The sequence below is a fragment of the Gorilla gorilla genome, chromosome 12, assembly GCF_029281585.2.
Source record: "Gorilla gorilla gorilla isolate KB3781 chromosome 12, NHGRI_mGorGor1-v2.1_pri, whole genome shotgun sequence".
NCBI classification, from domain to species: Eukaryota; Metazoa; Chordata; class Mammalia; order Primates; family Hominidae; genus Gorilla; species Gorilla gorilla.
Genome location: NC_073236.2, coordinates 31,716,917 through 31,744,203, shown reverse-complemented (window position 1 = coordinate 31,744,203; position 27,287 = coordinate 31,716,917). Strand labels below are relative to the sequence as shown.

Here is a 27,287-nt window from a genome sequence, read left to right as displayed (position 1 = left end):
TCTGCCTGGACATCCACACATCCTCTTAAACCTAGGTAGAGGCTGCCAAACCTCAACTCTTGCCTTCTGCACACCTGCAGGCCCAACACAATGTGGAAGTCACCAAGGCTTGGGGCTTACACCCTCTGAAGCAATGGAAAAGCTGTATCTTGGACCCTTTTAGCTAAGGCTGGAGCTGAAGTGACCATGATACAGGATGCCATGTCCCTAGGCTGCACAGAGCAGTGGGTCCCTGAGCCTGGCCCACAAAACCATTTTTGCCTCCAGGCCTGTGATGGGAGGGGTTGCCTTGAAGGTCTCTGAAATATCTTGGAGGCATTTTCCCCCTTGTCTTGGCTATTAACATTTGGCTCCTCTTTACTTATGCAAATTTCTGCAGACTTCTTGAGTTACTCCCGAGAAGATGGGTTTTCTTTTCTACCTCATGGCCAGGCTGCAAATTTTCTGAACTTTTATGCTCTGCTCCCTTTTAAATGTAAGTCCCAGTTGCAGGTCATTTTCTTTGTTTATGCAAATAAGCATAGGCTTTTAGAAGCATCCAGACCACCTCTTGAATGCTTTGCTGCTTAGAAATTTCTTCCAACAGATACCCTAAACCACCTCTCTCAAGTTCAAAGTTCCATAGATCCCTAGAGCAGGGGCACAATGCCATCAGTCTCTTTGCTAAAGCATAGCAAGAGTGACCTTTACTCCAGTTCCCAATAAGTTCCTCATCTCTATCTGAGATCATTTCAGCCTGGACTTCACTGTCCATATCACTATCAGCATTTTGGTCACAACCATGCAACAAGTCTCTAGGAAGTTCCAAACTTTCCCTTATCTTCCTGTCTTCTTCTGATCCCTACAAACTGTTTCAACCTCTGCCTGCTACCTGGTTACAAAGTCACTTCCACATTTTCAGGTATCTTTATTGCAATGTCCCACTTCTCTGCTACCAATTTTCTGTATTAGTTTATTGCTATAAAGAACTACCTGACACTGGGCAATTTATTTTTAAAAAGAGGCTTAACTGACTCTCAGTTCCATACGCTGTGCAGGAGGCATGGCTGGGGAGGCCTCAGGAAACTTACAATCATGGCATAAGGTGAAGAGGAAGCAAGCACATATTCACTTGGCCAGCAGGAGAGAGAGTGAAGGGGGTGGTGCTACGCACTTTTAAACAACTAGATCTTGAGAGAACTCATTATCACAAGAACATCAAGGGGGAAATCTTCCCCCAGGATCCAGTTACCTCCCACCAGTTCCCTCCCCCAACACTGGGGATTACAATTCAATGTGAGATTTGGGTGGGGACACAGAGAAGAGCCAAACTATATCAGATACCTTGTCACAGTCTATGGTGCAACTTGTAAATGGAAGAGCCAGTGCTAGGATCCAGTTATCTTGTATCCACTGCAGCACTTGCTCAGAACCATTTTTTATGAAAAATTCAAATTCCATAAGAACTAAATGAAGGCAGAAGACAAATAATATAGCATTCTAAAATTAATTCATACAGTTCATAAGTCAGAAGACAAATAACATAGCATTCTAAAATTAATTCATACAGTTCTTTTATTCCAAACTTAATCTTAGTTGTCTTATTAAGTGAAAGTTTCTGGGTTGACCACTGATGAAGACACAGACAGAAGCTATGAATTTTACACATACTTTGATCACATTTTTTCTTGCCTGAATTATTAGAATAACACGTTTCATTGTGCTTGATTGCTAAGTGAGACAGATAAGTGTAAGATTATTTTTCAAGCAATATACTTGCTCATCTTTCAGGAAGCACTTTACTCATGATTACATGTGCACTTAGATAAAAGTACAGTTTTTATCTTGATTGTCACTCATGATGTAATTATTCATAAACTTAAGAAAAGAAGTTTCTTTCAGCATGACAAATGGTTCTCATGCTTGTGACATGACACTTTTGATCTGCTATGTGAAGGGAAAGGTTTTTCTTCCACCTACCTAAAATTTTCCCCAATACAAGAAATTTGACAGCACTGAATTCTGTACCTGACAGAATGACTTGTCTCCTTGCATTCTGTTAACCTAACAATTTCTTCCAATAGAAGCATTCAAATGAAGAGTAACTTTGTGATAAAAAGACAGGAAGCAAAGGGAAACCAAGGGGAAAAAATCATAAAATAAACCACCTGTTAGTGCTACCAAAAAGATTAAGAGATCAATTCCAAGATTTATATACTAAAAGGAAAATATTTTTAACCAACTTATAGAATTCCATAAGCTGCCACTCCACCTGCTATCTCCTTTCCCAATTTACTTTGCTTCATAGGATATCTATAACTGGGAAGATCTACAAAGAAATACAATGCATTACTTTATAACTCAAACCTTTTAAGTAAGAATAAAATATTACATGAGGCAGAGAAATGTTCTATCTATAGATTTAATATCTAAATGATTTTCTTCAAAAGCCAGTAACAGAGTAAAGTTTATTTTGTGGTGACTTTTCATTATTTATCCTCATTTTAATCAAAATCAGGTTGTTTTTCTTGTTCTAAATTGCTATTATATATAGCATTTGTGGTTTGACAATTCAATGAAAATAGGTTTTCACCGAAATATCAATTCAAAGTTTCTACCAGTAGTATCCAGCAATAAAATCGACTATGTTTCCTTATGAACTAAAAGCAAAAGTTGGCATCTAAGTAATCAAATGTTAATAATAGTTTGGATAGATTCTCATTGTTAAACAAAAGCAAAGCAAAGAACAAAAGCAAAACCAAACAAAACTCTGTAATTATATTTTACTTCACTTCTTACTTATACATACATATATATATATATGTACATCATTGGTTGGGCATTTTTTCCCAGTCATTTATTATCAAATGTTTGTGTAAAGTCATTGATGCTAGAAAGTCATAATTTTAATTAGTGTGTTACCTCTACAATTGCTTCTTTCATGTTCATTCTAAAATGGTGAAACTGCTATCAGCTAAGTTTTTTAAATCAAAGTAAAAGGAATCAGAATCTTGATGTCAGTCTAGCCTGTACCTGACCTGCAAACTCCCTAAAAAGGAAAAAAAAAAACTGTATTTAAAACTTCTCATGTGGAGTCAAGGATACTTTTTAAGTCCCCTTTCCTGGAATATTGATTACTTAAGTGCTTTTCCAGAATCTCTGAGCTCAGTTACAGTCAGCCCTTCCTATCCATAGGTCCTACATCCATGGATTCATCCAATCATGGATAAAATATCTTCAAAAATTAAAAATAACACAAATTTTAAAACAGTATGTAAAACAACGATTTATATAGTGTTTACATTGCATTGGGAATTATAAGTAATCTAGAGATTATTTAAAGAGAGAGTGTATGTGTGGGTTACATGCAAATACTTCATCATTTACATAAGGAACTCAAGCATCCATGGGTTTTGGTATCCCCAGGGAGTCCTGGAACCAATGCGCCACGAATACTGTGTTAAGTATCAAGACAAATGGATTAATGATAAGCTGTGTCTTCTCTACAATTCTTTCACCACGTTTTTCCTTTAGAAAAACACTAAATTAAGTATGAAAAGCTTTGGCTCTAATTTCTCATAAATTACTTATAATTTGATATTTACAAATATAATTATGAATTATAAGTTGATATCGTATTGTAATAACATTTTGTTTCTATAATCATGCCTCTTTTTAATGTGATTTTCTCATGTATTTTAATATATTGCAGAAATGCAATAACTGAAGAACTTGTTTTTTGTACAGTGAGAAATTTGTATACAAAGTCTTCTACCATAATAAAAAAAATGAAGAGGAGCACCAAAACAAGTAATTTGCCAAGAGTCAGTTTTCCTTGGATTCGTATATTTCAATTCCCCTGCCACCACCCCACACAGACATGTTCACATTTGCCACCACTCTCTCACTGCCTGCAATGAGATCTAGTTAGCCAGAGATGTTTTTCAGGCTTTTTCAGATATTATGTTCATGTTTTGACTTGCCATGTAGCATAGTTAAGGAGGCCTGGCTTTGTTTTCCTACTGTGAAAGGTTTGGAGAGTTTGATGTCCCACTGGGCTGAATGAATGACAGTCAATTCAACTTTCTTCCTCATGTAGGTATGCATAAGTGACTTCTCAACTTTTAGAAAGTTACTTTTAAGTAGGATTCACTTGAGTAATAACCACCTTAATATTTCTCTTCTTCTCTTAAAAGAGAAACATTTGCCATATAAAATACTGTATATCTTATTTCAATATAAATGGCAAATTTGATTTTTATTATTCATATGCAATACTAAAGACCCCCAGCAACATTTCGAATCAGAGTTTCACATCAAATATGTAAAATTGCCAAACTTGAACTGAAAGGCATCTTAATTTCATCATTGAAATGCTAACTTTTGCAATAAATATTTTGAATATTACTGAAAAATAAAAGAGAATGAAAGTTGGAAGGCATGTCATTTTTTTATGTGTAGCTTGAACACTGCGATGATCCACCTCATTGCCATAATATTTTTATAATTTGATTTTCTCATTAACTCTCATTCACTTTGAAAAATATTTGCCATGTTGCACAAGGATAACCAAAAGATATTCCTCAGAGAAGGCACACACATAAATCAGTAAGCTTGGAGCTCATGTCTGTTATGTAGTTTTGGAATTATTCCAAAGACTTGCATAGTTTGCTATGTTTTGCTGTAACAAGAACTTAGACTGTACTCCCTCCAGCCCTCAAGAATGCGGTGTCTGCCGGGCGCGGTGGCTTCTGCCTGTAATCCCAGCACTTTGGGTGGCCGAGGACGGAGGATCATGAGGTCAGGAGTTTGAGAGCAGGCAGTTTGAGACCATCCTGGCCAACATGGTAGACCCCGTCTCTACTGAAAATACAAAATTAGCCAGGTGTGGTGGCGTGCACCTGTAATCCCAGCTACTCAGGAGGCTGAGGCAGCAGAATCACTTGAACCCAGGAGGCAGAGGTTGCAGTGAGCTGAGATCACACCACTGCACTCCAGCCTGGGTGACAGAGCAAGAAACCGTCTGGGGGGTGGGGGGCGGGGAAAGAATGCAATGTCAGAGCTCATCAGACCCATCATATGTGAGTTACTGACCTCAACCACTGGATTTCAAAATACATATAAACATAAGAGCTCGATGAACACGTTGAGAACTTCAGTAAGTCTCAGCCACTTCTCCAAAAATGGAGAGCATATTCTTTGACAGGGCTGCCCTGCCAGTCACTTCTTGGGAGACTGAACTCATGCAGCAACAGCGCCCAACCCTGTCAGCCGCTGAGCTTTGAAGCCTCGCCTGCATCACTGGCACCACCCACTGGTGTCAAGGGACCCTAGGTGTCTTTGAGTATCTCCATGGTGTCAGACGCCATCTCTCCAGAGAATTCGCTTGAAAAAAAGGTGCACCTCAAACTTTCATTCGATTTGCCTTTCCACAGAGGTCTGCTTCCATTTCTACTTCAGGAACTAGACTTTAATATTTGGAACTCACTCCCTCTGTGGTTAATGTGCCTCATCTTTTGAGTGTATTCCCTGTAGATTTGTTCACATTATTCTTCTCCTTTTCGAGCATTGTGAACTTAAGAAAACAAATTCTCCTTGCATGGCAATAACCATGTGATTTGTGAAATCATACCTTGAGCATCTTATTTTAACCATACAAAACAGCGTGGCTCAGAAATTCAATGTGATCGTTTGTCTGGTCAGTGACATATCCCCATGAAGTGAAGCAGCAAGGCAGTAAAGGAACAGGGGTTTTCGTTAAGGGTAAAATGGGTAATCTTCTTGGAAATTACAAGCAACTGAAGAGCTCATTCCAAAATATGCAGAAATCTCCGAAATCATACATACTTTTTATGTTAGCAAAACTTAAGTGCAAGGAGTCATAATTTAGGTTTATTTAAAGAATGTCTCCAGTCTTGAAATAACCTGGGTGATAAAATAATAATACAATCTTTACTTTTATCTACTTGTTTCTTTTTAATTTTAGCACATTTAATATAAGACATAAAGTAAAATATAACAGTTCTTCAATACATATTTTTCAGAACTAAATAACATTTAAGGGAGATATCCTGATAGTCTTCAAAATATTTTCAACTTAGATTACACATCATTATTTTTTGGTATCAATTTCTAATTTAAAGCTATTTTTCCACTTAGGATCCTAGTTTTTATTTAAATTTTATTTAATTTTTATCTCCTCTTTTTTCATCTATTGTTTTACAGATCGCTTACGATAATTTTCCCTCAGTGCATAGAAAGGAGTGAGCTTGACAACCACCCACCCCCTTGAAAATCAATAGAAGTTGTCTTTTATAATAAAGCTCTCCCTTATTTACTGCAGAAGTGAAACTAAGTATACAGTGACATCAGCCTGAGTCAGAAAGAGAAGCAGATATTGCTCAGCAGGAAGCCAGGATAGTGGGATTTCCAACTTCCTCTAGTCATTTTGTGAAAGGTGGTATCATTTTATGTAAGACAAATTCCCAGAAATGTTACCACCCTCAACACACACACATACACACACACACACACACGGAGGCAAGGAGGAGGCTACTGTGTCTTGGGCACTTGCCTAGGCATTGCCTGAAAATTACAGATAATTGTCACTAACCAATCTAATTGCAACTGTTAAAAGAAATAACCCTCAATTCAGAGTTATTTCCTATTCAAATGCAATACAATTTTTCTCCTAATATATTAGGTTACACAGAAACACTAAGATTTTACTTAAATATGGACTGAGGACCATTTTAAACGTTACAGTAAAGAAGTGATCACAATTTCATCTGGTTATATTAAAAGTGTTCTGGAATGGTATTGGGAATTGATTTTTTTTTTTTTTTGAGATGGGGCTCTCACTATGTTGCCCAGGGTGGTCTCTATCTTCTGGGATCAAGTGATCCTTCTGCCTCAGTTTCCCATGTGGCTGGTACTACTGGTGCATGCCACTGTGTCTGTCACATTTTTTAAAATCATAAACTGATTCTAAATTATAAATAAATCAAGAGGAAAGGCAGAGGACTTACTATGGTGCTATCTTGACAACATCAAAGTAACTAATCCCCAAAAGTTTATTCAAAAATCACAAGTTGTTTCCATCTTAGACCCAATTTCTGTACCAAATAAAGCCTATTATACTCCATAATGAAAAGTACAGATAATGAAAAGTACAGAGGCCAATGATGCTTAAATGATGCCATGTAATCTAATAGCTTTGATGAGTCCGTTTCCAAGATATATAGTTATATTCAAAGAGTTCTGTCTGGTTCTGTTGATACTACAATCAAATTCTTCCTTCGCTGCAGACAACACCTCGTACTTAAGCAGAAGCTGAGTCATGCCCCCCACTATACGCCTCCAACAACAGACATACAAAAGTCTTAGAGCTAAATGTCTGAGTGGTCCTGATTTATAACAGATCAATAGTTCCTCAAATTAGTATTTGCCTTCCAGGCTAAAATATTTTTTCTACAGTGTTCCAAATATTCTTGCATTTCTTAGTCATTGTCATAAATAGCAATGATGCTTTGATAACAAACTACTTCCAAACTGCAGCAACAGAAGGAAAATGGTAGGATATACAGAAAATCTTTTGAGAGATCCAGAGAGGACTGATATTAGATATAAAAGCAATAACCTGTGGCTTTTCAAAAAGAGAAGCACATTTCTTCCCAATTAAAACTAGGAATTCTCGACAGATATAGTTCACTTTCAAGTGACTAGAATTGTCGCATTCCTTATAATATCAAATGAAATATTCTTTGCTTCCTATGTTCACCGGCTCCTTGGTCACACTTACTATTTGAGCAGAACAGTCCATCCTACATCGAGAAGGCACAGTCACAAGCGATCCCTCTGCGTTTCTCTCACATCTCCCTCGGAGGTGACACACATGGCCATAGCTATGCAGTGTCCAGCATGCCCTGGCTCCACTCTTGGAGTCACTGTGGCTCTTTCTTTCAGATCCGGGATCATCCCTTTCAACTGCAGAAAATGAATGCATTCCAGAAAGCCTGGGTCTGGTGGCCATTTCACCTGCAAGGGAAGCACTGCAAATACAAACACATTCCTTTGTGTTTTATTCACGATTTCCTCACCCTGTCAAACTGAGGCCTTATGGAGAATAGCAGAAACTGTGATCACTCAAAAGGTCTCAAGAACAAATATAATTTTGGAAACATACATTTAATGAAATGTTAAGTAATGGCACATTACTTCCTTTATTTATTTACTATATATATTCATATTTTACTTGACACATAATAATTGTACATATTTATGGGTTACAGTGGGATATTTCAGTAGATGTATACAATGTATAATGATCAAATCAGGGTAATTAGCATGTCCATCACCTCAAACCTTTATCATTTCTTTGTGTTGGTAACATGAAAAATCCTCTCTCCCAGCTATCTGAAAAAAAAGACAACACACTGTTGTTTACTGTGGTTACCATATAGTGCTGTACAACACTAGAACTTATTCCACCAACTAACTGTAATGTTGCAGAAGACAATACTGACCACATTTGTGAAATATTATCCTAATATGAATGATAATTATAGGTGGGGTTTTATGCTAACATAGCTGCCAAGAACTCCATAAATGAATGCCCACAATTGTAAGTGAGAAAACAAGATTATTCAATTTGGTCTGTGTGTGTGTTTCTATTCTCAGGCAGGGAGTTGGTTTTAGTTCTTTTTTTAAGAGGCCCAAACTCATGCTACTGTAAGAATTAACTGCAAGTTAATTATTGCAAGTTGAAGTTATTTATAAGACTATGGTATGTATATACAGACTCACAATTCTGAATTCACAGTGTAATATTAGTACTGAAAATCATATATATTGTACAGAACAACCTGTCTGATAATTCATGAGTTATCTCAGTCTCTAATTGGACAGTACAATTATTTACTTTAAAACAGATTAGAAATCACCAACAGAGAGCTTTTTTTTAAAACTAAATGCAAGCAGAGTAAAAAGAAATGTAGAGTAGAAAGAAATGAAGCAAAATATAGGTCTTCCTTTGGGAAAAAAGTCAAGACACAAAAGCAGTTGAAGAGATGTCTTTCATTTCCTAGAGTGATACACATATTTAGCAGTTCAGTAATTTTTGTTTAACAGCCATATGGAGGCTTTATTGGCATATAATGAACACACATGCTTAAAGTGCAGAACTTGTTAAATTTTTACATATGTATACAACCATGAAACTATCATCACAATTAAAATAAGGAATATATCCATCACCCCAGCAAAATATTCTCCTCCCTCTTGATAACCCCTCCCCCATAACCTCCCTGCTTCCCTCAAATCCCTGGCAACCACAGATCTGATCTCTCTCATGATTAGTTTCTATTTTCCAGAATGTCATATAAATGGAACCACATAGTACTTACTTTTCTTTATCTGGCTTTTTTCTTTCAACAGAATTATTTTGAAATTCATCAATGTGTGATATGTATCAATAGTTCATTCCTTTTTATTGCTGACTAGTATCTCGTTGTGTGAATATAGCTCAATTTGTGTGTTCATTCACTTGAAGATGGGCATTTGAATTGTGTCCAGTTTTCATCCGTTATAAATAAGCTACTATGACCATTTATGCACAGTTGGTCATATGAAAATATCCTTTCATTTCTCTTGGGTAAATACCTAGACAAGAATAGCTATGTCATATGGTAGGTATCTGTTTAACATTTAAGAAACTGCCAAATTGTTTTGCAGAATGTTTGTCTTTATGCCAAATTGCTTTGGTTGATTTTATTATGGTAAACTAAACTTGAATTACTGGTATAAGTCACTTTTTTGAAACTTTGTTAAGTTTTTTTGCATCTGTGGTCATGAAGGACTGTATTTTTATTTTTTAAAAATGTCTGTCTAGGCTGGGCACGGTGGCTCACGCCCATAAGCCCAGCACTTTGGGAGGTCAAGGTGGGCGGATCACGAGGTCAGGAGGTCAAGACCAGCCTGGCCAACATGATGAAACCCTGTCCCTACTAAAAATACAAAAAATTAGCCGGGCATGGTGGTGGGCACCTGTAATCCCACCTACTCGGGAGGCTGAGGCAGGAGAATCACTTGAACCCGGGAGGCGGAGCTTGCAGTGAGCCAAGATTGCGTCACTGCACTCCAGCCTGGGTGACAGAGCGAGACTCCGTCTCAAAAAAGAAAAAAAAATGTCTGTCTGAATGTGGTGTCAGAATAATGCTGGACTTATAGAATGAGTTCAAAAGTATTCTCTCCTCTTCAATCTTCTGAATGAGTTTATGTTTATTTGTTATTTCTTCCTTAAATGTTTGCTAGAAAACTCCAGCGAAGCCATCTGGGCCTGGAATTTTTTTTGTGGGAAGGTTTTTAACTATAAACTCAATCTAATTAATAGACTATTCATGTCATCTATTTCTTCTTGAGTCAGTGTTAGTAGTTTACATTTTTCAAGGAATTTGTCTTTTCTTCTAAGCTGTCAAACATACTGGCATACAGCTTTGCATTGTAATCTCTTATTATGCCTTTTAATATATGTAATGTATGTAGTGAGATCACCTCTCTCATTACTGATATTGGTAAATTTGTCTTTTTTTCTCTCATTGATGGCAGCAGCTGCTGCCATCATGCAGGCTACAGCAGGGAGGTATGGCTGGGCCTGCATACTCCATGAAGCTGGTGGGAGCCCCACCCCTTCTGAGTTGGGGTATGAGTTCCCTGGTGCGGCTGCAGACCCAGGCCTCCTGCTCTACGGAGCAGGCTGTAGCCCACCCCAAACTGCAGCTGTGGATCCAAGCTTCCCTGTGCTCTTGGAGGTGGCTGGGAACCGACAGGATCTGCCCTCCTGGGTGCAGCTGCAGCCACCCAACCCACTGCTGCAGACCTGGGCTTCCGGATCCATGGAGCAGGCAGGAGACGAGGACAAGCAGAAGCCCCGCCCCTTCTGAGTTGGCTGGGTGGGAGCTCCCTGGGTGCAACTGAGGCCACTGTCTCAGGCGCAGGACCCTGGCATCTTGGCAGCCTGCACCCGCCACCCCCCGCTGGCTCTGGGATGTCTGCTCTCACTGCCTGGTCTCTCTCCTCTTCTGTCACCCGCTTTAATCTCCCAACAGGGTTGGTCGAGCCCTGGGGCCTTGAATGGCAGGGGGAGGGAGAGTCCTGGGCAGAAGCGGATGGGTCCCCAGTAAAGCCCCACCTTCAAGCCGGGGAGGGCCTGAAGGCTGGGAGCCAGACTGCCAATCCTGTGGACAGGACTGGGGATCTGTCCCTCCTCTGGGCCGCCAATGGCTGCTCATGGACCAATTGGCAGGTACTTCCTCCCCTCTGAGGTACATAAAAGCCCTGGGCTCTACCAGAGAGGGCAGAGGACAGAGAGACGATGGGATGACCAGCTGCAGAGACGAACTCTCCCCTATACTGAGAGCTTCAGAGACCCGCAGAGACCTCCAAATGACCAGCCTGCGGAGAGCAGCCACGCTCGCCAGGGCCTCCTCTCTGCTGAAAGCTGAACACTCCACCGAACGACCTGCCTGCAGAGAGGAGCTACCCACTGTGGGTCTTCTCTGAGATGTTCTAACACTAAATAAACCTCCTCTTAATCTTCTTCGCCCTTCCTTTGTCTGCGTACCTCATTTTCCTGGATGCAGGACAAGAGCTCAGGCAAAGATGCCACTGTCCACAGAGGTTTCTGGGCAAGAAAATCGACACCCCAAAGATCCTGTAACATCATGATTGGCTGTCTCCACATTTACATCATACAATTCAATTACAAACCACTGCAAAGCAGCACTTACTGATGAAGAGCTGGCTCGTGAGCTGTAAGTGGACATGCCATCGGTGGTGGCAGGTTGTAGCTTATTAACTTGAAATGATACTTTTTTTACATTCCTCTCTGCCCTCACGTGGTGCTAATTGTCATAAAAGGGAGTATATGACTCCACCATGACCTCAAAAGGCCTATTCCCCATCTCAAAGGAAAACGTCACTTTCCTGGTGCTAGAAATTGTAGATATGAGAGTTGCTCAAGTTCATTTATAGTGAAGAGAAGTTAGTAGTGTATTTATAGAAGCCTAACACTATGAAATGCATATATTTATTAAATAGTATAGAAGGAGCCAATGGCAGTGATCCAGAAAATATATCCTTTTCAGTTGAGATAGGAGAGCAAAAGAAATCTCTATTCCTATTGCAGAGAAAAAATAGTAAATATATTTGCTCATAACAACATAACTAAACTGTTTGTGGCTTAATAAATAAAAATATAGTTATTTAAAGGTGGTTCAAGGTTTCCTATATAATCTTACATTCCCCAAATGTGAATTTGCACAGTAACGAATTAAAAATAAAACAAAACAATATTACTTGTCAATTCAATCAAATAACTTTGTGATTTAGCAGAAAATAAATTACACCAGTTTGGTTTAAAGCCCTAACTACACATCTATAGTTTCCTTAAATTAATTAAAAGAAGTCATGCAATTTTCACAGAATATCACATGCATGTTATCCATTTTAATTTCTCTTAAAAATGGGTTAGTTGCCATTATCAAACTTTAGACAAGAAATCAAACAGATAAAGTAACAATGAAAGCAACTTAGACATTAGCTGAAGGGTTTATTCCTAACTGCTGAGTACCTATGCTTTATCCACAAAGGGTGATTTACTATTTCTATAAACTGATAGTGAGTTATCCAAAATGGAAATTAAGAATACAATCCCGGCTGGACGCAGCGGCTCACGCCTGTAATCCCAGCACTTTGGGAGGCCGAGGTGGGCAGATCACCTGAGGTCAGGAGTTAGAGTGACCAGCCTGACCAACATGGTGAAACCCTGTCTCTACTAAAAAATACAAAAAAAAATTAGCCGGGCATGATGGCGGGTGACTGTAATCACAGCTGCTCGGGAGCCTGAAGCAGGAGAATCGCTTGAACCTGGGAGGCAGAAAAAAAAAAAAAGAATGCAATCCAATTACAATAGCAACAAAAAACTTATAAAATACTTAGGTGTAAATTTAACCAAGGAGGTGAAAGAACTGTATACTGAAAACTATAAAACACTGATGAAAGAAAATGGAAGAAAACACAAATAAATGGAAAGATATTTTATGTCCACAAAGTAGAACAATTAATAGTTTAGTTTTTATTTTTAATTTTTATGAAAACATAATAGTTGTACATATTTATAGAGTACCTGTGATATTTTGATACAAGCATACAGTGTGTAATGATCAGATATGGGTAACTGGGATATTCATTACTTCAAACATTTATTGTTTCCTAGTGTTGAGAAAGTTGTGAAATACAAAATAAATTACCGTTAACTATAGTTGCCCTATTGTGCTACTAAACACTAGATCTTACTCTTTCTATCTATCTAACTGTATTTTTATATCCGTTAACCAACCCCTTTTCATGCCCTCCTCCCACTACCCTTCCCAGTTTTTGCTAAACACTATTCTGTTCACTACCTCCCATTTTTTTAGCCCACACATATGAGTAAGAGCATGATATTTGTCTTTCTGTACCTGGCTTATTTCACTTAACTTAATGTCCTCCAATTCCATCTATGTTGCTACAAATGACAAAATTTCATTCTTCTGGCTGAATAATATTCCATTGTGTATATATACCACATTTCCTTTACCCATTCATTCATTGATGGATACTTAGGTTGATTCCATATTTTGGCTATTGTGAATAGTGCTGCTGCAATAAACATGGGAATGCAGATATCTCTCTGATACACTGAGTTCTTATCTTTTGGCCATATACCTACCAACTAGTGGGATTGCTGGATCATATGGTAGGTCTATGGTTAGTTTTATTGACAAATCTCCACACTGTTTTCCAGTGTGGAGATTTCCAGTAGCTGTACGAATTTACGTTCCTACCAGCAGTGTATGAGCATTTCCCTTTCTCCACATCCTCCTTATCATTTGTCATTTTCTGTCTTTTTCATAATAGCCACTTTAACTGGGGTGCAAGGATATCTCGTTGTGATTTTGATTTGCATTTCTGTGATCATCAATCATGCTGAGCATTTTTTCATTTATGTGTTGGCCATTTGATTTTCTTCTTTTGAGAAACATGTCTATTCAGATCTTTTGCCCATTTCAAAATCAGATTATTTGTTTTTTTTTTTTTTTGCTATTGAGTTGTTTGAGCATCATGGTGTATTCTGATTATTAATCCCTTATCAGATGAATACTTTGCAAATATTTTCTCCCATTCTGTAGGTTGTCTCTTCACGTTGTTGATTTTTTCCTTTCCTGTGCAGAAGCTTTTTCACTCGATGTAATCCCATTTGTCAATTTTTGCTGTGGTTTCCTGTGCTTTTGAGGTGTTACTCAATAAATCTTTGCTCGGACCAATGTCCTGAAGGATTTTACCTAAGTTTTGTTCTAGTAGGTTCACAGTTTTGAGGCTTACATTTAACTCTGTAATCCATTTTAAGTTGATTTTTGTATATGGTGAGAGATCAGGGTCAAGTTGCACTCTTCTGCATATGGTTACTCAGTTTTCCCAGCACCATTTATTAAAGATACTGTTCTTTCCCCATTGTATGTTCTTAGGGCCTTTGAGGAAAATCAGTTGGCTATAAATACATGGATTTGTTTCTGTGTTCTCTATTTTATTTCTTTGGTGTATATGTCTGTTTTTATGCCATAAACATGCTTTTTATTTTTTATCACTGCAGCTTTGTAGTATATTTTGAAGTCAGATAGTGTGATGTCTCCAGCTTTGTTCTTTTTGTTCAGGGTTGCTTTGTATATTCAGGCTTTTTTGTGGTTTCACACGAATTTTAGGCTTGCTTTTTCTATATCTGTGAAGAATGTCACTTGATAGGAATTGTCTTGAGTCTATAGTTAACATTGGGTAGTATGGACATTTTAACAATATTAATTTTTCTAATTCATGAATATGAGTTTTTTTATTTTTTGTGTCCTCTTCAATTTCTTTTATCAGTGTTTTACAGTTTTTATTGTACAGATCTTTTACCTCTTTGGTTAAATTTATTCCTAGGCATTTTATATTTTTGTAGCTATGGTGAATGGGATTGCTTCCTTGATTTTCAGATTGTCCACTATTGGCATATGGAAACGCTACTGGTTTTTGTATGTTGATTTTGTATTCTGCCATTTTGCTGAAATAGTTAACCAGTTGTAACAGCTTTTTAGAGAAGTCTTTAGCTTATCCTAAATATAAGATCATGTCATTTGCAAACACTGACAATTTGACTTCCTCTTTTCCAATGCCCTTTATTTCTTTTTTAATAGCTCTGTCTAGGACTCTTTCACCACTTTTCAATAAAAGAAAACGATGTGATTGACCACTTTTCAATAAAAGTGGTGAAAGTAAATATCCTTGTTTTGTTCTAGATCTTAGAGGAAGGATCTTAGGGAAAAGTGAATATCTTTGTCTTGTTCTATGTTAGAGAAAAGGCTTTCAACTTTTCCCTATTCAGTACGATGTTAACTGTGGGTTTATCATATACGAACATTAATGTTTTAAGGTATGTTCCTTCTATACCTAATTTGTTGAGAGGGTTTTTTTTTTAATCACAAAGAGGAGTTGAATTTTATCAAACACTACTTCTGTGTCTATTGAGATAATCACAAGGTTTTGTTCTTTTTTATCTTGATGTGATGTATGTGATGTATCACATTTATTGATATTTGTAGGTTGAAGCATCCTTGCATCCCTGGGGGAAAATACCACCTGATCATGGTGTATAATCTTTTTTCTGTGCTGTTGGATTTTGTTTTCTAGGGTTTTTTTTAAAACGAGTTTTGCATTTATGCTCATTAAAAATATTGGCCTATAGTTTTCTTTTCTTGTGTCCTTGTCTGGTTTTGGTATCAGGGTAATGCTGGCCTTAAAAAAGATTTGGAAGCATTCTCTCCCCTTTGATTTTTCAAAATAGTTTCAGAATAATTGGCATTAGCTTATCTTTAAAAGTTAGGTAGGATTCATCTGTAAAGCCATATGGTCCTAGACTTTTCTTTGTTAGACTTTTTATTACTGATTCAATCACATTATTCATTATTGTTCTATTCAGGTTTCCTGTTTCTTCATGGTTCAATCTTGGTAGGTTATATGTGTTCAAGAATGTATCTATTTTATAAGTTTTCAATTTGTTGATTTAAGTTGTTCATAATGGTCTGTAATGATCTTTTGTATTTCTGTTTTATCAGTTATAATGTCTCCTTTTTATCTCTGATTCTATTCCATTGAGTTTTTATTTTCATTAGTCTACCTAAAGATTTGTTGATTTTGTCTACCTTTTCAAAACAATATTTTCATTTGGTTGATCTTTCATATTTTTAGTCTCAATTTTATTTACTTTTGTTGTGATCTTTAGTATTTCTTCTTCCTGTAATTTTGGGTTTGATTTATTCTTGCTTTTCTAGTTTCATGAGGTGCATCATCATATTTGAAATCTTTCTACCTTTTTATATAGGCATTTATTTCCATAAACTACCCCTCTTAGTACTGCTACTGCTTTTGACATATAACATAAATTTTGGTATGTTGTGTTTCTATTTTTATTTGTTTTAAGAAATTCTTAAATTTTCTTTTTAATTTCGTTATTTACCCCTTGGTTGTTCAGGAACATGTTGTATTGGTGCATTTTCCAAAATTCCTCTTGTTATTGATTTCTAGTTTTATTCCATTGTGGTCAAAAAAGATACTTGATGTGATTTTAATTTTTAAAAATGTGTTGAGACTTGTTTTGTGGCCTAACATATGGTCTATGCTGAAGAATGCTCCATGTGCTCATGAGAAGAATATATACACGTTCTCCAGCTGTTGAATGACATTTTCTGTAAAAGTTAGGTTTATTTGCTCTAGAGTGTAGTTTAAGTCCAATGTTCCTTTGCTGATTTTCTCTTTGGATGATCTGTTTGGTGCTGAAAGTAGGGTGTTGAAGTCTCCTATTATTGAAATGCAGTCTGTCTCTCCCTTTAGATCTAATATTTGCTGAACTGACATGTGTGGATGCAGTGTGTTTGTGCATGTGTGTGTGCCTGTGTGTGTGTGCACATATGTGTGTGTGTGTTTCTCTTGCTTCTCTGGCCAGGCCTAGCTTCTCCAGTCACAGGCGCACCCAGGCCATCACTGAGGGCTCATGGCCAGCATTAGAGCTTCTACAGGTGCTCCCCAATCTCTGCCTTCCCCACCCATGGTGGTCCTGGGGATTCAGAGAGAGGAGGGGCACCAGGCACAGCAGAGAGGGCTGGCACCCCCTCTAGGTGGAACACAAGTCATGTGTAAAGTTGTAGGTCTGCCAAGTGGTGCTGGATTCAACACATCTTCTCACCTTCTCTTTCCAGCCACCCTCCAAGGTGCCCTGACTCACCTTCCCTGCAGATGGAGGCAAGGAGACTCCACAGACAAACCCCCTGCCTGAGGTCACACAGTGGCCAGCTGGCCAGGTTCCTACTGACCAGCCGCCCAGGACCAGTTTCCCACTGATGAGGCCTCGAATGACCACTCCTCCATTTACCAGTTCCCACTGACCAAGTCCCCACTGACCATGTCTTCCTAACCAGGCTCACACTTAATAGGCCTCATAGGCGAGACCTCACTGACCAATTTCCCACTGACCTGGTCCCCACTGACCAGGTTCCCACTGACAAGACCACAATTGGCCGGGCGCGGTGGCTCACGCCTGTAATCCCAGCACTTTGGGAGGCTGAGGTGGGCGGATCACGAGGTCAGGAGATCGAGACCACGGTGAAACCCCATCTCTACTAAAAATACAAAAAATTAGCCGGGCGCAGTGGCGGGCGCCTGTAGTCCCAGCTACGCGGGAGGCTGAGGCAGGAGAATGGCGTGAACCTGGGAGGCAGAGCTTGCAGTGAGCCGAGACTGCACCACTGCACTCCAGCCTGGGCGACAGAGCGAGACTCCGTCTCAAACAAAGAAAAAAAAAAAAAAAAAAAAAGACCACAATTGACCAGGTCGCTGCTCACCTGACCCCCACTGAACAATTTTCCATGGATCAGTCCCCAGCTGACCGAGCCCCCTCTGACCAGGCCCTCACTGACGAGGCTCCAAGCCACTAAGGCCCCACACTGACCAGGCCCCTAGTATACTGTATAGGCCCCACCAACCAGTTTTTCATTGTTTATGTTCCAACCCATCAGGCATCACTAAGAAGACCATCACTGACCAGGTCCCCATGAACCGGGCTTCCAATGACTAGGTCACCAGGTCCCCACTGATGAGGCCTTTACTGAGGAGGCCACCACTAACCACGTCCCAACTGACTAGGTCCTGATGACCAGGTCATCTCTGAGCATGGTCCACTGACCAGGCCCCTGAGCAGCGTGCTCAAAGTCTCATTACAATGCCCCCCTCAGCCCACAGACCCTCCCTCCCTGTATGTGTGTCCAGAGGTCAGGCCCTGGGGTTTTTTTTGGGACATGGCTTTTCCTCCAAGACAGAGGGAGAGACAGCTGGCCTCAGGCTCCAGGTTCCCAGCTCCACACTCACCCCAAAAGCCCTCTGGGCCAATCTCAAAGGAGATAGTGAGGTGGCCTGGCACTGCCTGGACATGCCACGTAGCCTATTCCTGAGTGTCAGAGTGGAAGGAAGACAGGGACATTTGGCAGATGAGACATCTTGTGCTGTTGGGCATCCCAGGGCCCTACCCACAGAGTCCCGATCTACAGACACAGCACAGAGGCTACAGGAAGACTAATGCAGAACCCTTGAGGCTGAGCCAGGGACCACATGAGGACTGTGCCCAGACAGCCAGAAGGCCCTTTGCTAGTTTCTTGGTACCTCATGGATGTGGCAGTGGTTCTTCTGTTGGGGACCAGTGAGCACGTGCTGGGGAGGGCTCGTCTGTGCTTCCTCAGTGGCTCCACCTCTGCTTCTAAGAAAAATCACTCATTCCATGGCTGGAGCAGAGAAAATACAACATTAGCTTAGAACATCTTGTTCCAGAAACTAAAAAAGTGCTGACAGAGTAACGAAGACAAATAAAAAAGACATGAAGTCAGCTTGAAATGTCTACCACTGGCCTAATCTTGGGGAATTGGAGCACCAGAATCATGAGCTTTCCCTTCTCAGTTATTTATTGGTTCTACTTCTCCATGTACAGCAAAGAAGAGAAGAAAATAATCATCTGGCAACCATCATAGTAATAATTGTTCAAACACAAGTCATCCATGAAATGCTAAATCTAGTGGGTTCTGAGAAGTAACTGGATATTTACAGAGCCTCAAAGTATCTCCCCACAAAATACGGTTCAACTACAAAAAGAAAATTGTCACATTAGCATGGACAAGCCTGGCAGGTACTCCTTAACTCCCCTAAGTAGTAAAAGCTGTAAAATGCAAAGAAGCCTTCGATGACCTTTACTAAAGTATCAATGATGACTTGGTTGTTTGGCTGTTTAAACAGCTGACATTTGGGCAATTTGAGTACGTCAAACTCAATAATACTGGTGTTCATTTGCAAGATCCACTTAAAACTTAAGGAGGCTAAAAAACATCATTTAAATTACCCTATAAATTATCATCACACATGTGATACAAAAACATCCTACTTCAGTAAAGATTGTAATGTTATATATTTTATGAGAAACAATTAAAATCTTGTGTAAACAGCCCAGTAATAAAGTTTTATAATCTTTTAAATAATAAATTTTTTCCTTAAGACTTTATGGTTAAACATTCTCTTCATTAGCTGTGGCTTACCAGTGGATTATAGAGAGGTAAGTAGACGGGAGCAAGTGTTCAACACAGCAACAACTGGAAAGAAAAAGAAAGAATTATGTTCTTTACCTAAAACACTTCAGTTAACTAAATGTGAGTTTAAATACTAAAGAGTTGAGAACTTTATCAGAGTTAGTAAGAATGAGAAATATCTATGTACATTTACAATACAAAATTACTATTAAATAATTTACACATGGCATTAATTCTATTGTGTTTAAATATCAGAGGTTTTTCATTCTTCATTCATGTAATCAACAGCCACGTGCTAAGGTACTAGAACCAGCACTGGAATTCCAAGATGAAGATGGCATGGTCCACCTCCCAATAGTCATATGCTATAACCTAAAAAAACAGACAGGTAGGCAAGGTCCACAGAGTGTCATAGATACCATGACAGGTATACAGCAGGGCACTACTGGAACACACGAAAGGGACATCTATCCCACTTTTATGTCACTATCGTGGGCTTTCTGGTGGAGGAGATAACATAGGTTGATCCCTGAAGGACAAGGAAAAGCTTGCCAGATAGAGGGAAGAGGCGAAGGCAAAGAGCCTGAGGTGAGGAAGAGCCCTGCGGAGTTCTACTCTCCTCCACTTTGGTGCTAGAGCAAAGGGTAGAGTGCGGTAAGTGGCAAAAAACAAGGCTGAGTAACTTGACAAGAATCACATTGACGTGGGTGTTTTTATTTCATGGTGAAAAATTTGGAACTTTTCCTGAGAACAGATGTAAGCCAATGACACAGTAAATGATAGGAGATTTAAAATGTCACCTGTCAAGTGACTGCTTATGAAGGGTTATTGCCCAGCTAAGGATTTCAAAATGAGTCTGAGGTCTGTTGGCCTTCAATCTGTACCAAAACCCTGAGAACTTGGTGATGCCTTTGTTTTCTGAGAATCGTTTCAGTGTGCTGGCTGACAGTTCCATGACGATGGCAAAACTTAAGAAAGTGTAGAGCCAGTAAAAAACAGATGCATAGACTTCTTGGGAATTTTTTAAGCTATGGAACATGATGAATTTATGGTGCATAAGTACAGTCTTCTCTGTGAAAGTTTTTGTTTTCACATCTTGCATTACATGTGTGTAAGAAAAAAAATACTTGACATAGTATCTACTAACCAAACAATGAAAAGGAATGCCATTTGTTATTTACACTTAATTTCTAAAATAAACCTAAATGTAATTAATAAATTTTGGCAACATACTTCTCTTTGTTTCTCTAATTATTTGTTCTACACAGTCCAGCTCCATCTAAAATAAGTAAAAATTATAATAATGTTTAAGTTAAACAAGAAACATTATCATGCAAATAATGTATCACTTACAAAATGCGGCCTTTAGTATTTTTAGTGACTAGACATAACTTGAAGTTTGCTTAAATAGAAAAATAATCACATAAATAAAGTAAAATTTCTACTTATTTTAAGTTTAGATAACAGAGGATGCACCTGTGTAATGCTGTTTAGAGTAATCAGACAAAAATACAGTTAATATTGGTCTACTGCATATACATGATTTTAGAAAGGTAGTGTTTTATTAGTACAAAGGTTAAACAATGGCCAGGTGTGGTGACTCATGCCTGTAATCCCAGCACTTGGGGGGGCCAAGGCAGGCAGATCATGAGGTCAGGAGATCGAGACCATCCTGGCCAACATGGGGAATCCCTGTCTCTATTAAAAATACAAAAATTAGCTGGGCATGGTGGTGCACACTTGTAGTCCCAGCTACTCAGGAGGCTAAGGCAGGAGAATTGCTTGAAGCCAGGAGGTGGAGGTTGCAGTGAGCCAAGATTGCACCACTGCACTCCAGCCTGGTGATACAGTGAGACCTTGTCTCAAAAAAAAAAAAAAAAAAAAAAAATTAAATAATTAAAGTCATCTTTTGCAATGAATGCATTGCTTTGAAATTCTTAGCAAAACTCTGCCCTTTATACAAGTTTAATCCAATTTTTTTACATCAATAAATTTTATCTTAAAAAGAAATTTCTATTCTCTACTTATAGTAAACTCTTTTAATAGTAAATTTTTCTTTTTTTTTTTTGTTTGTTTGATTTTTTCTAGTTTGTATTCTAAATTAAGGTGGTACCTGTGTAGGCTTCTTCCAAGAGTATATTGAGGGATGCCGAGGTTTGGAGTACAGTGGAACCCATCACACAGGTAGTAAGCATAGGACCCAATAAGTAGTTTTCCAACCCTGGCCCACTCTGTCCCTCCCTGTTCTTATTTCCCAGTGTCTATTGTTCCCAGGTTTATGACAATGTGCACCCAATGTGTAGCTCCCACATAAGTGAAAACATGAGATATTTGGTTTCTGTTTCTGTGTTAGTTTGCTTAGGATAGTGGATTCCAGCTGCATCCATGTTGCTGCAAAGGACATGATTTTGTTCTTTTCTTGGCTGCATAGTATTCCATGGTATGTATGGAACATTCCAATCTACCTTGGATTTTCAATCTGCCTTCGATGCACCTGGATTGACTCCATGTCTTTGCTGCTTTGAATAGTGCTGCAATGAACACACATGTGCAAGCATCTTTTTATTACAATGATTTATTGTCCTTTAGGTATACCCCTAGTACAGTAATGGGATTGCTGCATCCAACGGTCATCCTTAGTTCTTAATTTCCAAACTGCTCTCCATAGTAGCTGAACTAATTTACATTGCCACAAACAGTGTGTGTTCCCTTTTCTCCACTGCTTCCCCAACATCTTTATTTTTTTCTTTTTACTTTTCAACAAAAGTTATTCTGACTGGTGTGAAATGGTATCTCACTGATGTTTTGTTTGGCACTTTTCTGATGATTAACAATGGTAAGCATTTGTTAATATGTTTGTTGGCCACTTACATGTGTTATTTTGATAAGTGTCTGTTCACGTCCTTTGCCCATTTTTAATGGTGTTATTTATTTTTTGCTTGTTGATTTGTTTAGATCTCTTATGGATTCTGGATAATAGGTGTTTGCTGTATCCATAGTTTGTGAATATTTTCTTCCATTCTCTACACTGTCTGTTTAATCCTGTGATAGTTTCTCATGCTGTGCAGAAGCTCTTTAGCTTAATTAGATCATACTTGTCAATTTTTGTTATTCTTGCAATTGCTTTTGAGGACTTAGCCATAAATTAATTGAGAAGTATGAAGTCCAGAAGAGTATTTCCTAGGTTTTCTTCCAGGATTTTTATAGTCAGAGGATGTACTCTTATGTAAGAAAAGCACAAATCTTTTTTTTTTTTTTTTTTTTGAGACAGAGTCTCCATCACATAGGCTATAGTGCAGTGGTATGATCTTGGTTCACTGCAACCTCTGTCTCCCGGGTTCAAGTGACTCTCCCGCCTCAGCCTCCCGAGTATCTGAGATTACACATGCCTGCCAACATGCCTTGCTAATTTTTGTATTTTTAGTAGAGATGGGTTTCATCATGTTGGCCAGGCTGGTCTCAAACTCCTGACCTCAGGTGATCCACCTGCCTCGGCCTCCCAAAATGTTGGGATTGTAAGTGTGAGCCACGGCACCTGGCCAAACACAAAGCTTTGAACATAAAAATGGAAATGAACATTTTAGTGTTTTGTTTAATTCATAAAATGCAATTATTTTGGATTCTACTAAATAATAAACATCTATATGTGGTAAACTGTTTGGATGCCAATCATTCAGTTGTGATTATGGGTGGGAAGAGTTGAGATGGTGCAAATAAACTTTTTTTTAAATTTTTTATATTCAAGATGAAGTCTCACCCTGTCACTCAGGCTGGAGTTCAGTGGCACGATCTCAGCTCACTGCAACCTCCGCCTCCTGGGTTCAAGCAATTCTCTGCCTCAGCCTCCCTAGTAGCTAGGATTACAGGTGCTCTCCACCACACCTGGCTAATTTTTTTTTTTTCTACTTTTTGTACTTTCACCATCTTGGCCAGGCTGGTCTTGAACTCCTGACATTGTGACACACCTACCTCAGCCTCCCAAAGTGCTGGGATTACAGACATGAGCCACCACACCTGGCTGGTGCAAAGAAACTTTAAAAGTGGCATGGGCTGGACGTGGTAGCTCATGCCTCTTATCCCAGCACTTTGGGAGGCTGAGGCATGCAGATCACAAGGTCAGGAGTTTGAGAACAGCCTGGCCAATATGGTGAAACCCTGTCTCTACTAAAAATACAAACAGTAGCTGGGTGTAATGGCAGGTGCCTGTAGTCTCAGCTACTTGGGAGGCTGAGGCGGGAAAATCGCTTGAACCTGGGAGGTGGAGGTTGCAGTGAGCCAAGATGGTGCCACAACACTCCAGCCTGGGCAATAGAGTGAAACACTGTCTCAATTAAAAAAAAGGGGGGGCAGTATGAACCACAGCTAAACTATAATCAATTAGAGAGTAAGCCAAAGCATCTCAAACTATATCATCAGTTATCAGGCAATAATATGCAATTTCTAAAACCTAACTTAAATGCAGCTTTTAAAGACATTTTAAATGTGTCAGTTTAGTCACATTTATTGAATAAAGTTAGTAAACGGGTATCTCTTGAAAATGAGAGCTCCAGGGAATTAAAAAATGTAAAGTTCCCATTTCCTTTCTGTGTTAACACAGCTAATTATGATCTTTACTAAACATGCATAAGTCAACAGAACTCAGTATTTCACCAAATTAAAAACAAGAATTATATTAGAGAAATGAAACCCAAAAGAGAAATGGTCATGTAACTAACCACAGTCAAGGAGTTCTTGCAGTTACTTGAAGTCTGTGGGCTTGAAATAGGAATTCTTATGGGTGTTTGGGGAATATATTTTCTGTTGAGTCCTATACTAGTAAGATTTTCAACACAAGGTGACTCTGGGTCTCGCCTTGTAGGAAGAGTGCTGAGAAAATATTTCATCTGCTCTTTCTCCATAAGGAGCTTCATGCTGATCACTGCTATTTTCTTATTTGATCTGTAAAGATAGCAAAGACACACGCTTAGTATTTCATTTTTCCTCTAATGATTCTTAATGACTTGCAGTTTTTAAAAACTTGCCCTGAGAGCAAACCAAATTATCCACTAAACAGTGTTTTCACACTGAAGATGTGTGAGAGCATACCTGTTGTAAGCAAGTATAATTTTAAAATCATTCTAAAGAAGCACCTGTGTTTCTAAGGTGATTTATACTGAACAAGCAGTACAAACAAAGTAGACAGGGAAGAGAAATGGCTATCAGTGATATATGGCTCAACAGGTAACACTTGCTGCCTTCTGAAAGGGCTCTACTTGTGAGATTCTGAAGATTCCATTAGAAATACTCATATTTAAAGGGTAACAATGTGAGAAAAGAATATGTTGATTTGCTTGATTGTAAGAACCACTTCACTAAAATAATTGTATCAAAACATCATGTTGTACTCCTTAATGTAGGTTAAGAAAACTAAAATGAACAACAACAAAAAAATCTAGGAATACTTGTGTTTAGCAAACAAATTTTAGGTTTCACCCTTGTGCATTTCACCCATTATCTAGGAACAATTAAGCATTTGGCACTGAGGAATAATTCAGAACAACAACTCCTGGGGGAAAACTAGATTGGCTGGTTGGTGATCAAAAAGAACTAAAGCATGTCTGAAGGCAATTAGCCCCCAGCACTGTGACCAAGGCACTGGAGGTGGGGCTTTTTCCTTCTGCCTTCCACACACCCCTTCAGGCTGAACAAGGTTTTTTTTTTTTTTATATATTTTAAGTTTTAGGGTACATGTGCACAACGTGCAGGTTAGTTACATATGTATACCTGTGCCATGTTGGTGTGCTGCACCCAGTAACTCATCATTTAACATTAGGTATATCTCCAAATGTTATCCCTCCCCCATCCCCCCACCCCACGACAGGCCCCAGTGTGTGATGTTCCCCCCTTCCTGTGTCCATGTGTTCTCATTGTTCAATTCCCACCTATGAGTGAGAACATACAGTGTTTGGTTTTTTGTCCTTGCGATAGTTTGCTGAGAATGATGGTTTCCAGCTCCATCCATGTCCCTACAAAGGACATGAACTCATTATTTGTTATGGCTGCATAGTATTCCATGGTGTATACGTGCCACCTTTCCTTAATCCAGTCTATCATTGTTGGATATCTGTGTTGGTTCCAAGTCTTTGCTATTGTGAATAGTGCTGCAATAAACATACGTGTGCATGTGTCTTTATAGCAGCATGGTTTATAATCCTTTGGGTATATACCCAGTAATGGGACTGCTGGGTCAAATGGTATTTCTAGTTATGTTTTAACCACTTTGTGAATTACACTTCTTTAAATTCCTTGATAATTATTCCCTATTTCACAAGGATGCCTTTCTGTAACATCTTGAAAATGTTACACAAATAGTCTTTCTTGAGGCACCCTCTAGTGATAATACTAAAGATCACAATCAAAAATGATTGTGCCCAGAGTAGCAGTACCACTTGAAAGTCTGGGTTTAGGTTGTGATCTACCAAAAAATAAACTCATTAATATTTCTATTTAGGAAAATTCTGACAAGCAATTTTATGACAAGATCACATTATTAATTATAAAGCTTCGAAAATACTTAGTGACAAAAACTAACAGATCAGGTTAACTACATGAGACTTTTCAGGGGAAAAAAGCCATACAAAATCAAAAAAAAAAAGAGAGAGAGAAAGAAATGGGACAGAAACTATCCTCGACTAACATTTTAAAGGTAAGATTATTTACTAACATTATTTTCTGAAATTACATTATTAGATTAGCATTCACTTCCTACTAATCTCCTGAAGCCATCTCACTAAAAATTATGCTTTCAAAACAAATTAATGAGCTTAATTCATTTTCTATGAGTGTATGTTTTGACTTACTTTGTTAATTTTTTTGACATGGAATTGTTAGCTTTCAATGCTGCTGCAAAGGCTTCCTTATATTCTTCTAATTCGGTTGTAACCTCTTCATAAGCAGTTTTCATTTCTGAGAATTTACATTCCACATCTTTAAGTGTGAGTTCCTTCTTATTTAGTGAAGCCATATTATCCTTGTTTAACTGCTCTAATTGTTTTTCATATTGTGCTTGTTCCTAAAACAAAGGAAAATAATACACTTTTAAAACAATTATAACCTAATTATTATGTTTGTTGCCTTTCATTTTGAGTCAGTGATTCAAAGAGCAATTGTGAATATGTTAGTAAAAGAGGCTGAAGCTTAAAATATTTATCAGCAAGATCAAAACTAATAACTGAATTCAGAATTGTCTGATTTATAAAAATTTGAAATCATAATTATGTTAGTATTAATGTAATCTGGTCATATAAAAAGTAATAGAATCCATTCATAATTTTAAAAAGTGATTAATGAACAATGTAGCTTAAGACCAATTCAAAAGTATCACATAATTTTGAAATCACAATTGTTTCTTATGCCAACTGATCTTAATCATCAAATGACTCCACAGTGAGAATCATTACTCTGAAAGATTGATTTTGTTATAATAATAATGGAAATGTAAATATTTAAAAGAAAAAACAGATGCCTTTTTTTTTCTAGAACTCTACAAAGCAAATTGCTACAAGAGAGGCAGAGGAAACATAATATATACATATCTAAACTATAATTTGCGGTGAAATAAATGACAGCACATTA

General features: G+C 38.3%; 1 pseudogene; it reads right to left on the bottom strand.

Annotated features, from left to right (window-relative positions):
• Positions 1 to 1,603: 1,603 nt before the first annotated feature.
• The window catches only part of LOC129523584 (ankyrin repeat domain-containing protein 18B-like), a 35,581-nt pseudogene continuing 9,897 nt past the window's right edge, over positions 1,604 to 27,287 (bottom strand).